The sequence below is a fragment of the Anomaloglossus baeobatrachus genome, chromosome 1 (genome assembly GCF_048569485.1).
Source record: "Anomaloglossus baeobatrachus isolate aAnoBae1 chromosome 1, aAnoBae1.hap1, whole genome shotgun sequence".
In the NCBI taxonomy this organism is placed as follows: Eukaryota; Metazoa; Chordata; class Amphibia; order Anura; family Aromobatidae; genus Anomaloglossus; species Anomaloglossus baeobatrachus.
Genome location: NC_134353.1, coordinates 34198752 through 34211660, shown reverse-complemented (window position 1 = coordinate 34211660; position 12909 = coordinate 34198752).

Here is a 12909-nt window from a genome sequence, read left to right as displayed (position 1 = left end):
CGATTTGTGTACTACATTTATAGGAGCTGATTGCTGGGGGTAACTCTAGCCACACTAATGTCCACAACCCAATATGGACTGAGATAACCAAAACTGAGCCCCCCAGGAGCACCCATCCAGATGATGTTATTAGCAGAAACCTATATATAGTCACTCAAACACAGGTCTGGACCTGCACATTTATTACACCCATACATGAATACATTTAACACAGGAAGTATATCCTTACCCCAAGGAACCACTTCCGCCCCCTTACTAGCACCTCTCCAAGGATAACACTGAGACCTATGATTGACCTGGGGAGGGGGAAAACCAATTCTGTCCCTCTTCGATTGAAGCCCAGATAGCAAAGGACAGGACATTCAGAGGAGATACATACTCCAGGACCACCTCCCATCAAAAGGTCCATGGTGAACGGTTTTTCAGATGGAAACATGCATTTCGAAGGACGCATAAAAACCGGCTCATGGTCTGAACACTCAGGCCAGGCTTGAGGAGAGGGCAGTGTATCTCTCCTATGTGCCACTGGTGGTGTAGTCGGCGCAGAGGCAAAAACAGAGGCTACCATAATGCCCTACTACCCTACTAACCTGCCTCAAAGCAACCAGTGAAACGTGGCATCTTAGGAGGGGGGACTTGTTTGGGATGAGATGGACATACTCCAATAAAGTGACCCACATGTTCACAGTAAAAACAGATCCTTGTCCCACGGCAAACAGAAACTGACCGAATGTGAGGGGAGAGCCCCTCAACCTGTATAGGCTTATCCTCCCCTTCCTGTGGGACCTCCACCTCCTGAATGGCTATTGGGATCCTGGTCTTGGTGGATCTTTCTCTGAGGCATGTGTCCACTCTTATGTCAAAGAACATGGTTGCCTCCAGTGATGTGGGAGCGGGGTACTGCAGAAGGGAGTCCCTGAGCTGAGCAGACAACCCCTGGACGAACTGACTCCTAAGAGCCGGTTTGTACCATACAGTGTCCGTGACCAGTCTGAAACTCTGAAACCGGCCGCACCCCCTACTGGAGGTTGCAGAGCTGAGATTCTACCAGGAAGATGCCATGAAGCTCATGGTAGACAAGGGCCAGCACCGCAAAGAACTCATCTACCAATCACATAACCTGAGAATTGGTAGAGAGCTGGCCCAGTATTGAAGATCACCCTACAATATGGAGATAACGACATCCACATGCTGGACGTCATTCCCCAAAGAATGGGGATGGAGCCTGAAGTATAAACCACAGTCTCCCTCAAACACCCTGAACCTATCCCTCCCCCTTAAAACCTGTAAGGGAGGGCCACCTTAGATTTAGGTGGGGATTGGGCTGCCACCAATGAGCCCACCACGGATTGCAGCTGCTGCACCATCTTGGAGTGCAAACCCCTTAACTCATATGAAATCTTTTGCGCAAGACGGGCCAAAGCTGTAGCTTTGGTCATACTGGACCTAGAAAAGGAAAAAGGTGTAGGCCAGTTGTTATGTCACGCTGACATGAAAGGATTGGGAGAGTGAGTGGAAAGGGGGCTCCTGCTGCTTAACCTCAAGCTAGGGAGGTACCCTGGGCTGACCCTCAGACCAGAATTATGCTTAAAGGTAGCAACATCTGAGCCCCTAGCCTCTCGTTATCTCCTGTCCTGGCCTAATGGTAATGTCCCCACCTGACCCACCACCCAAGGGAACAGACCAGATCAAAGAACCCCCATAAATCCCACCTATACAAACAACAGGACGGGGGTAATAAGAACTCATACCATAGGGAAATGTAGCACCCCAGGGGGTTGGAGGAAAATACACGTCACCAGGCCGGTGAGGATCAGGGGGATGTCATGGGTGGCCCTGTCCAGCTTCGTGACCTGCCTCCCTTTGTGACATGGAGGGAGAGGGGAAATAAGGATGATGGTGGAGGTTGATTTCGTGATGCCACCTGCGGTATGTGACCAGAGAATTAGCTGCCGCTGCTGTCGCTGCCCTCTGGGGTGGATTGTAGTAGCAGCTGAGATGTTTTTGATCCCCACAGGTGGATCAGGCCTCAGGGGAGGATGATGAGGGGAGTAGTAATGGCAGGCGCTGAGGTACAGGGCAGCAGCACCGGGAATGACAGGCGGACACAGTCTCTGCAGGTTGCAGATGTTTTACTCACAGTTTATGCCGCTCGCCCGGAAAGTACCGGTCACCGGCTGTGATGGGCCTTGTCGAACCAGGATCCTTTAGAGGTCAGAGCCAGTGAATTGGATGGTGGGAACTTCCTCCTGCGCTTGGTGTGCATCCCCATGGCTTGAAGCTCCTGGGGACCCCTGGTTCATGAAAAATGTGTTTATTCCCTGCCCGTATGTAGGCGCCGCGGGTCCGATGTGGGGCCAGCCCTGGAACACCGCCCCAGATCCTATCTGGCACTGTGCTCCGGGAACTGTGGGGGCCGGAGGGACATGCAATCCCCCAAGCCTGCAGATTTTGGTGGACAACCTGGAGTTTTTTTTTTTTTTTGGTTGGAGTTTCATGGACGTCAGAGCACCTGCAATACTTGGCCAAACTCGGCTGAGCACTACGAGTACCCAAGCACTCCAATGCTCGATCGAATACCAAACAATGGTGAGCAGGCTCACTCAACACTGTTAGAATTCTGTATAATCAATTGTTTCAACATTTTTGAACAATTAAAACATTTAATAGAAAATACATTCTAATAGATCTATGAACATCTTCCATTATTTTAGGCAAATCTTTGTTGTCAAAATACTGAAAATAGAACCTATTACTAGAGATGAGCGAACCAAAGGTTCAATGTTCTGTGTTCGTACCAAACACACACTTTACAAAAAAAACAGAGTTTGGGTGCTTTACGTATACCAACCACTCTCATCGCTGTGATCGGGTACACTGGGTGCTGAGCTCAGTGTAAGCTGCTTGCATTGTTTGAACTAATCGCACTGGTGGTAACAACAGCATGATCAGATGTAGTGTGCACCCCCCAAAAAATTGAAATAAGTATTTGACATACAGCTGATATCCCAAATTTTCCAACCTACAAAAAATGGAGAGGTCTATTATTGTAGGTACACTTCAACTGTGACAGAATAAAAAAAAACCAAAAATCACATTGTATCATTTTTAAATAATTAATTTGCATTTTATTGCATGAAATAAGTATTTAATCATCGACCAAGCAGCAAGAATACTGGCTCTCACAGACCTGTTATTTTTTCTTTAAGAAACCCTCCTATTCTGCACTGATTACTAGAGATTAGAGTTGAGCACGGTTCGTGGTTCGAGGTTCTCCAGTTCGCGGCTCGAGTGATTTTGGGGGCTGTTCTAGATCGAACTAGAACTCGAACTTTTTGCTAAAGCTCGATAGTTCTAGATATGTTCGAGAACGGTTCTAGCAGCAAAAAGACAAGCTAATTACTAGCTGGCTTTCCGCTGTAATAGTGTAAGTCACTCTGTGACTCACACTATTATGAAATTTCAGTGTATAGTGTGCGGGAACAGCGCATTCAGATCACTGCTGTTTGTATAATGGCGATCGCCATTTTTTTTTTTTGTCCCTTGTCTTCCTTCCCTAAGCGCGCGCGTGTAGTGGGGTGGGCCAGCATGTCAGCCAATCCCAGACACACACAGCTAAGTGGACTTTTAGCCAGAGAAGCAACGGCATGTGTGATAGGATGTCCATGTCACATGTCCCTGCATTATAAAACCGGACATTTTCCTCCAGCACGCCATTATCTGCCTTCTGCGTCCTTGGTGTCAGACATCACTGGCGCAGCTCCGTCCTGAGTCCTATCGCCGATACAGCTGTATACGCTCCATACACAGCGCTGGACAGCTTAGGGATAGCACTTTCTATCAGTCCTTTTAAGGGCTCATACCGGCAGGGTCAGAGCCATAGGTGACAGGTCCTGAAAACAGAGTTTAACAGCTACACAAGATGACAGCGTCTGTGTAGCTAAGGTCAGGGATTTCCTCGCTGCATTTCCCCATTAGGAGGGATAGAAAGGCAGGCTTCCTTTCCTGTACCCAGAGCCCCTCAACCCTGCCACTGTATCCTCCTGCCCTTTGCACACTCCAACTCATTGTTACTAAGCCATTATACTAGCAAACACTGAGTGAACGTAGTGGCATCCTAAACGTGGCTGTTGGACTTCTGTATTGCCCCAGTAGTGCAAAGATATTTGCAGCACGTCTGCCTGCATTTCACACTCAAACTCATTGTTACTAAGCCATTATACTAGCAAACACTGAGTGAACTTAGTGGCATCCTAAACGTGGCTGTTGGACTGCTGTATAGTCCCAGTAGTGCAAAGATATTTGCAGCACTTCTGCCTGCATTGCACACTCAAACTCATTGTTACTAAGCCATTATACTAGCAAACATTGAGTGAACTTAGTGGCATCCTAAACGTGGCTGTTGGACTGCTGTATTGCCCCAGTAGTGCAAAGATATTTGCAGCACGTCTGCCTGCATTGCACACTCAAACTCATTGTTACTAAGCCATTATACTATCAAACACTGAGTGAACTTAGTGGCATCCTAAACGTGGCTGTTGGACTTCTGTATCGTCCCACAAGTGCAAAGATATTTGCAGCACCTCTGCCTGCATTGCACACTCAAACTCATTGTTACTAAGCCATTATACTAGCAAACACTGAGTGAACTAAGTGGCATCCTAAACGTGGCTGTTGGACTTCTGTATCGTCCCACTAGTGAATGATATTTGCAGCACGTCTGCCTGCATTGCACACTCAAACTCATTATAACTAAGCCATTATACTAGCAAACACTGAGTGAACTAAGTGGCATCCTAAACGTGGCTGTTGGACTTCTGTATCGTCCCACAAGTGCAAAGATATTTGCAGCACGTCTGCCTGCATTGCACACTCAAACTCATTGTTACTAAGCCATTATACTAGCAATTTATGCTGCCAGTTTAATGGCCGTAGTTGCATTGTCAGGGATAGTTATTGTTGTTTATTCTGCTGTTAATAAAGATAGACCACCGCTGCAATCTACACCACCTCTCAATTTTTACTACCACATTTTAAGTGCACAATCTTGTCGCAATCAACATGGGTGGCAAAATGACAGATGCTGGTGGAAAGGGGAAGAGGCGTGTTGGAAAAGGTAAAAAAGGGTTTGTCCGTGGGGAAGGTGGCAAAGCTCCATTAACATCTGCTGAAGATAGACCATCTACCAGCAAAAGTAAGATGTCTACTACTTACCGTGGACAATCCGATGTGCTGCCTTTTTTACGGACACGAACAACAGGAACAAAGGTAGATGATGGCCAAAAAAGGAAAATGCTTGAATGGATCTCAAGTGGTTCAACAAGTGTCCTCTCAGCCACCTCAACTACCGCATCCAAAAAACACCAGTCCTCTGAGTTGTCATCCCAATCAAACTTGCTTTCTCCCAGCTCTGAAGTCTCCATCAGCCCTGCACAGTATGGTGGAAGTGAGATGGCTGAGTCTGCAGAGCTGTTCAGTCACACTATAGCCTGGGAATCAGAGGTCTGCTCCCAAGCTACAGTGAGTACAGACCAGGAAATTGTCTGCAGTGATGCCCAGAACCTTTGTGACTCTGATTCAGGCCGCGAGGACAAAGTTTCAGAGCATAATGTTGACCCTTTGTCACAAACTGTAACACCTGTGGTTATAGACAATGAGGAACATACTGATGACGATGAGACGCAGATACCAGATTGGGATGACAACTTAAATATTCGGTCAGGGCAAGAAGAGGCTCGGTCTGAGGGTGAGGGGAGTGCAAACACAACAATTGATGAGGAAGTTCTAGATCCCACCTACTGTCAACCCACAGTCAGGCCCTCGAGGAGGTCAACAGAGGCGGTGGAGGAGGATGCAACCGACGACGAAGTTACCTTGCGCCTTCCTGGACAGAGTCGGAGCACTGGTAGCACGTCTACAACTGCATCCTCAGCCACCACTTTGCCTCTGAGCACTAGTCGGGGGGCTCAGCAGGTCGCATGCCCTCTAAGCCTTGCCTAGCTGCGTCCTTTTTTGACATAGCAAAAGATCGCCCAAATTATGTGATCTGTAAAATTTGTCGTGATTCTGTTAGTAGAGGGCAAAACCTCAGCAGTTTGACAACTTATTCCATGAATCGTCACATGAATAAATATCATATGTCCCAGTGGGAAGCTCACCGTGCTGCAATGCGGCCTAGCGGAGCGAACCATCCACCGCCTGCCCCTTCCAGTGCATCCGCGTGCTCTTCATCTTCTAGGACTGTGGGGACAGCTGTCACACCTGTTTTTCCACGCACAACTTCCACCACTGTAACCGCAACAGGCAGTTTGCTTGGTAGGTCGTCAGTTGGTTTGGAAGGGGAAACAAGTGCGTGTGTACAGCTCTCTCAGACATCGATAGCACCAACGTTGGATGAAGGCAACATCATGTCTCCGACTGCACTTTCCTCACAAACCTGCATTTTTCCAGGGACACCCTACTCAACACCGTCTACACACAGCAGCCAGATCTCTGTCCCTCAGATGTGGTCAAATAAAAGGCCATTTCCTGTGACCCATGACACAGCTAAGAGGTTGACTTTATCCCTCTGTAAGCTCTTGGCTACTGAAATGCTGCCTTTCCGCCTGGTGGACACACAGGATTTTAGAGACCTTATGTCTGTCGCTGTGCCCCAGTACCAGATGCCCAGTCGCCACTACTTCTCTAAGAAAGGTGTGCCCGCGCTACACCAGCATGTCGCACACAACATCACCGCTTCCTTGAGAAACTCTGTGTGTGAACGGGTGCATTTTACCACCAATACTTGGACCAGTAAGCATGGACAGGACATTACATGTCGCTGACTGGGCACTGGGTAACTATGGTGATAGATGGTGAAGGGTCTGCTGCGCAAGTCTTGCCGTCCCCACGACTTGTGTGTCAATCCTCTGTCTGTCCAAGTTCCGCCACTGCTTCTGCCTCCTCCACCTCATCTGGGTCCTCCACCTCTGCCCCAAGCCTGCCTGGTCAGGCCACCAGCGTTCTCACTGCGCAGAAGGAATCATGCACCCCTCATTACTATGCTGGCAGCAGAACGCAACGGCATCAGGCGGTCTTTAGCTTGACATGTCTTGGGAATCAGAGTCACACAGCTGAGGAGTTGTGGTCAGCTCTGCGGTCCGAGTTTAATAAATGGTTGTCTCCTCTCAACCTGCAGCCTGGTAAGGCCGTGTGCGACAATGCTGGAAACCTGGGTGCGGCCCTTCGCCTGGGCAAGGTGACACACGTACCTTGTATGGCTCACGTGTTGAACCTTGCCGTCCAGCAATTTTTAACACACTATCCCGGCCTAGATGGCCTTGTGAACAGGGCACGAAAACTGTCTGCTCACTTCCGCCGTTCAAGCGCCACAGCTGAGCGACTTGCATCGCTCCAGAAGTCTTTCGGCCTGCCGGTTCATCGCCTGAAATGCGATGTGCCGACACGCTGGAATTCGACTCTCCACATGTTACAGCAACTGTGGCAGTACCGCCGAGCCCTGGTGCAATACGTCATGACGTATAGCCTGGGCCAAGGAGATGCAGAGGTGGGGCAGATCACCCTGATGGAGTGGTCTCAGATCAAGGACCTATGCACCCTTCTGCACAGTTTCGACATGGCGACGAATATGTTTAGCGCTGACAGTCATTTACATGCTGGAGCACACGCTAAACACTATTCGGAGTCAGGGGGTGAGACAACAGGAAGGGGAGGAACTAAAGGAGGATTCATATGCCAAGACACAACAACATCACCAAGGTCCAGACGTTCATCATCACCAACGCAGCACGCATGGGACCATGGGGGACAGGGATCAACAAGGGCGCATGGTAGCAGGCGAAATGTTGAGGAAGGTGCAGGAGAACATGAAGAAATGGAGGACGAACTGTCCATGGACATGGAAGACTCAGCGGATGAGGTAGACCTTGGTCAAATTTCAGTTGAAAGAGGTTGGGGGGAGATGTCAGAGGAAGAAAGAACGGTTAGCACCTCTATGCCATAAACACAGCGTGGACTTGGTCCGCATGGCTGCGCAAGATACATGAGTGCTTTCTTGCTGCACTACCTCCAACATGACCCTTGTATTGTCAAAATTAGAAGTGATGGTGACTATTGGCTTGCCACACTATTAGATCCCCGGTACAAGTCCAAATTTTGTGACATAATTCCAGCCATAGAAAGGGACGCACGTATGCAGGAGTATCAGCAGAAGCTGTTACTCGATCTTAGCTCGGCTTTTCCACCAAACAACCGTGCAGGTGCAGGGAGTGAATCTCCCAGTTGTAACTTGACAAACATGGGACGGTCTCGTCATCCTCAACAGTCTACCCGTACCAGTAGGACTGTATCTGGTGCTGGTAACAGCAATTTTATGGAATCTTTTCAGAATTTTTTTAGACCCTCCTTTGCAAGGCCAACATAGACAACAAGTCTAACACATAGTCAACGGCTGGAGAGGATGATAGAGGAGTATCTCCAAATGAACATCGATGCCATGACTTTGCAAATGGAGCCTTGCTCATTTTGGGCTTCAAATCTTGAAAAATGGCCAGAGCTCTCCACTTACGCCTTGGAGATTTTGTCGTGTCCAGCTGCCAGCGTTGTCTCTGAACGTGTCTTCAGTGCTGCTGGGTGTGTGCTGACAGATAAGCGCACACGTCTGTCCAGTGACAATGTGGACAGACTAACGTTCATCAAAATGAATAAGTCATGGATCCACCAGGAATTTACTACCCATGTGTCATCCTGGGGAGAGTAAATGCTTGTGGATTTGGAATGTGCTTGATGCAAATCAAAACATCCTGTTTGCAACTAGGGCACAAGTGCTGCCCCTGATGGGGTGTCTGTGTGGCCCAATTTTTGGAAAAAAGGGAGACTCCGCTTGGAGTAACCCTTGCTTGCTGTGTTTTTTAAAAATGATCCAAGATGAACAGAGCTGGGATCAGGAAAGACTTTGCTACCTACCCCAGTGTCATCCTGGGGACAGTTAATTATGGCGTATTTTTGAATGTGCTTGACGCAAATCAAAACATCCTGTTTGCAACTAGGGCACAAGTGCTGCCACTGATGGGGTGTCTGTGTGGCCCAATTTTTGGAAAAAAGGGAGACTCCGCTTGGAGTCACCTTGCGGTGTTTTATATGATTTTAGAAGGGCGTCCCATGCCTATATCTGTGTCTCGTCCTCTTTTTCCTCGTTACGCTCTTTTGTTTTCGCATGAGAATTTGTTCTTGTCACTTTCCCATGTGTTTGTGTTGTGTTGTGAGTTTTTTGTCACATTTTGGACACCTTTGAGAGTGTTTTCTCGGTGTTTTTATGTGTTTGTGAATGCCTGCCATTGTTTCCTATGCGGTTCGAGTTCGGTTCGTCGAACGTTCGACGAACCGAACTCGAACGGGACCTCCGTTCAGCGAACCGACCTCGAGCCGAACCGCGACCGGTTCGCTCATCTCTACTAGAGATGATCGAACCTGTTCGATAAAGATTTGCCAATTTCCAATTTGGTACGAGCCTTACCTTGTTTGTTTGGGCACGGTAACCCCGAGCCCTTTCCCCAACAGTTGGCAATCTTCTGTTTTGCTAATTTTTTGCACCTAAACACTGTCTGCGCTTATAAAAATGCTTTTGTAAAAACATCTTCTGCTTTTGTATAGAATAATGGTGCTGTCTGACAAATGGGGGGATGTGTAAAATCAGTGGAGCGAGTTGGAAGCTTGTCCGTGTGCATATAAATTCAGGACATGCAGTGTCGGTGCCATTTTCTGAATGTTAATCGTTAGGGAAGTTTCCGTCACCAGTGCTCCCATCGCTGCTGCAAGAGAGTGCTAGGGGTTTAATGCTAGAAAAAAAAACAAAAAAACAAATCCAAAAATTCCGTTTATTCATATATCAATAAAATTAAGAAATCCTCCCAATGTAAACCACAAATAGAAGAATAACAACCAATTCAAACTCCTATAGTCACTACGCAAGAGGGCTGTCCCTAGTCCAATATATCCTCGCCCTTACCTTGTCGCGGAGGTAGGCACCCTACTCCTGCGCTGATGGCGCTCCTGCTCACCGTCGACTGTCTCTGTGAGCCCTAAACGCTCCAATATGATGCAATGTGGGACAGTAGACCAATTCAAGAGTAAGGTGACACAGATAAATAACCAGTAAACACAGATACCACAAATATATTAGGGATAAGCTCAACCAATATGGTTAAATCTGGAGACTAACCAGGGCACATAACCCCAATATACCACTCTATCTATAAGCGGTCAAAGACCACCCGACACATTTCCCCTCATAGTTATAGGTTCCTCAGGAGTGGAATAAAGAACAAGGTACTAATTCTGGTAAAATACAGTTGTTGAAGTAAACTGCAATAAGTTAGGTGAGCAATATTTAGTCCTGTGCTGGAACCTACAAATGCTGAGACCAATAGTATAAACCTAGAAAAAGATATTATATATGAAGATGTCACAGTATAAAAATTCATAGGGACCATAAACTCTACAGATCCCTTGGGAAAAGACCCAGCTCAGTGTAAACACTATTGTCACATGAAACAAGGCAAATTCCCATATAGCAGACACCTGCATGCAGATACTGGCAATGACAACAGGTTCAGAAACAAAAGGGTTTAACACTTAGCTCCACATTAGGCGTAGGAATGACATGTTCTAACCTGTCAGACTGATGATCAGACACATAAAACTGAAGATATTGCTTGATTGTTTGATTAGTACATTCAGTGTGACCATTGGTCTCTGGGTCACCTTTGGTCTCAATATTGATCTTTGCACAAAATGCCCTCAAATATTTGAAATTAACTGAGTCACCTTGGTGAAAACAATGTTTTCGGGAGCCACATGTAACCAAACAATGTGACTTATGAACCACTTGCTTAGCTTTTCAGAGTTAGAAATCCACACTGAGGAACAAAATAACACTTTTTACTAAACCTGCTGACCACCTCCCAGATATAAGTCTTCCCTATTGAGGGTGGGAGGTTCATAATGACATCCATGATAAGGTGTTTACAATGATTCCTAGGGATGGCTAGGGGAAAACCGTCGGGACTGGTACTGGGCATTTTGGCTCAGGCACAAGTTTCCCAAGCAAGCACACATTCCCTAGTGGGAAACTGGGGAGCAATAAATGTTTTTGCATAGGAGTAGTGTCAGGGGCTTGCTCTTAGATCTATGCATCTCCTCTACAAGATATAAGGAAAAAGATGACAAAAATATACTTTCAGCTAAAATAGGAACTGGTTCAGACCCAGCACACTGTGAAGGAGAGAAAATTTGGGAAAGTGCATCAGCTTCTATGTTTAGTGCCTTGTCGGAACATCACTAAAATCAAATTGAGAAAATAACAAAGCCCATCTAGTTTGCCTAGGGTTGAGTCTCCTAGCTGATTCCAAATAATTCAGATTTTCATAGTTCATGATAACAGAGACTTTACGTTTGTCATCTTTGAGGAAGTGGTACCATTTTTCGAAGGTACATTTTATTGCCAACAATTCACAAATACAGATGTCGTAATCCCACTCAGCCAATTATATTTTTTGCAGACAGAAGGCGCACAGATGATGTTGCGTGAGAAACAGGATATCTTGTGATACCACTTTTCCAAATCCTACCTCAGAGGCTTCAACCTCCACAAAAAGACACTCAAGATCAGGACAAAACAATTTTGGGTCAGACAAAAAACATCCCTTAAACTTAAAGAAGGCAAAAATTGCCTTAGGCTTCCCATTAAAAACATCTGCCTCTTTGTAGAAAAGTTAGTGAGTGATTTGGCAATCTTGAAAAGTTTTTAAATAAATTTACATTACTAATTTACAAATACAAGAAAATGCTGCAAGGCTTTCATAGACTTGGGTTGCATGCACACCTTAATGGGTTGAACATTAGATGAATCCATGAGGAAGAATTTAGAGGACAAAATATACCCCAGGAAATGTTATTAAATTAATTATGTGATAACAGTAGAGCCTCCAATTAGGCTGATATGCACTCTACGGTCTTTATAAGTATCTCAAGTGACATTAGGAAAATTCTGCTGCCTATATACAGATTTGACCATCTTGTCTTTTGCCGCTCTACACACTTCAGTGATTTAGTGACTTCATCTCAACCTCCTGTACAAATGGGAAAGGAGGGAGAGATTCGGCTTTTATTATTGCATGTTGTTTAAACTATAGCATATCCAGTGTAGAATCAACCAACATCTTATCTTTTTTCATACATGAAAAAAAGCTCTAAAAATCTGTGTTAGATCAGTTTATGACTATAATAAAGTGGTCATCTATACTTGACATGGTTGAAAGAACTAAATAAATAACATATAGGACACGGTTTTTCTAGTTCTCGCCTTCTCATTTTGTACAAGTCTGGTGGTGAATGGGTAATACACCACACTGCCATACAGATGGAGATCAAAGTGATTTTATTTTCAACGCATTTCAGCAAAAACTCTTACCTTCATCAGGCAAAAAAATCACATATGTGTGAATTTTTTCCTGATGAAGGCGAGAGGTTTTTCTGAAATGCGTTGAAAATAAAATCACTTTGATCTCTACCTAGATCGTTCCTTCTGCAGGGCAGCGCAGTATATTCCCAATTCACCACCGGTCTTGTATATTATCCAGGCATGTTGCAGCAGCTTTTTGATACTTAACAAGTAGTTGTGGCTCACACAACTACTGAAGGTGAACCTGTTAGCGGTCTTTACCATTTCCCTTCAACACAGATGAGACCCTATTATACACCTGTTTTTTTTTACAGATTTTACTTTTACTTTCTCATTTAGCAGACATGTTTGTTACTGACCCAGGAAATATGACTGTTACGGTGGAAGGGCCAGTTTCATTGTCTCCCTAGTATATATGTCTGCTACACCCTCCTTTTGAAACCAGTACT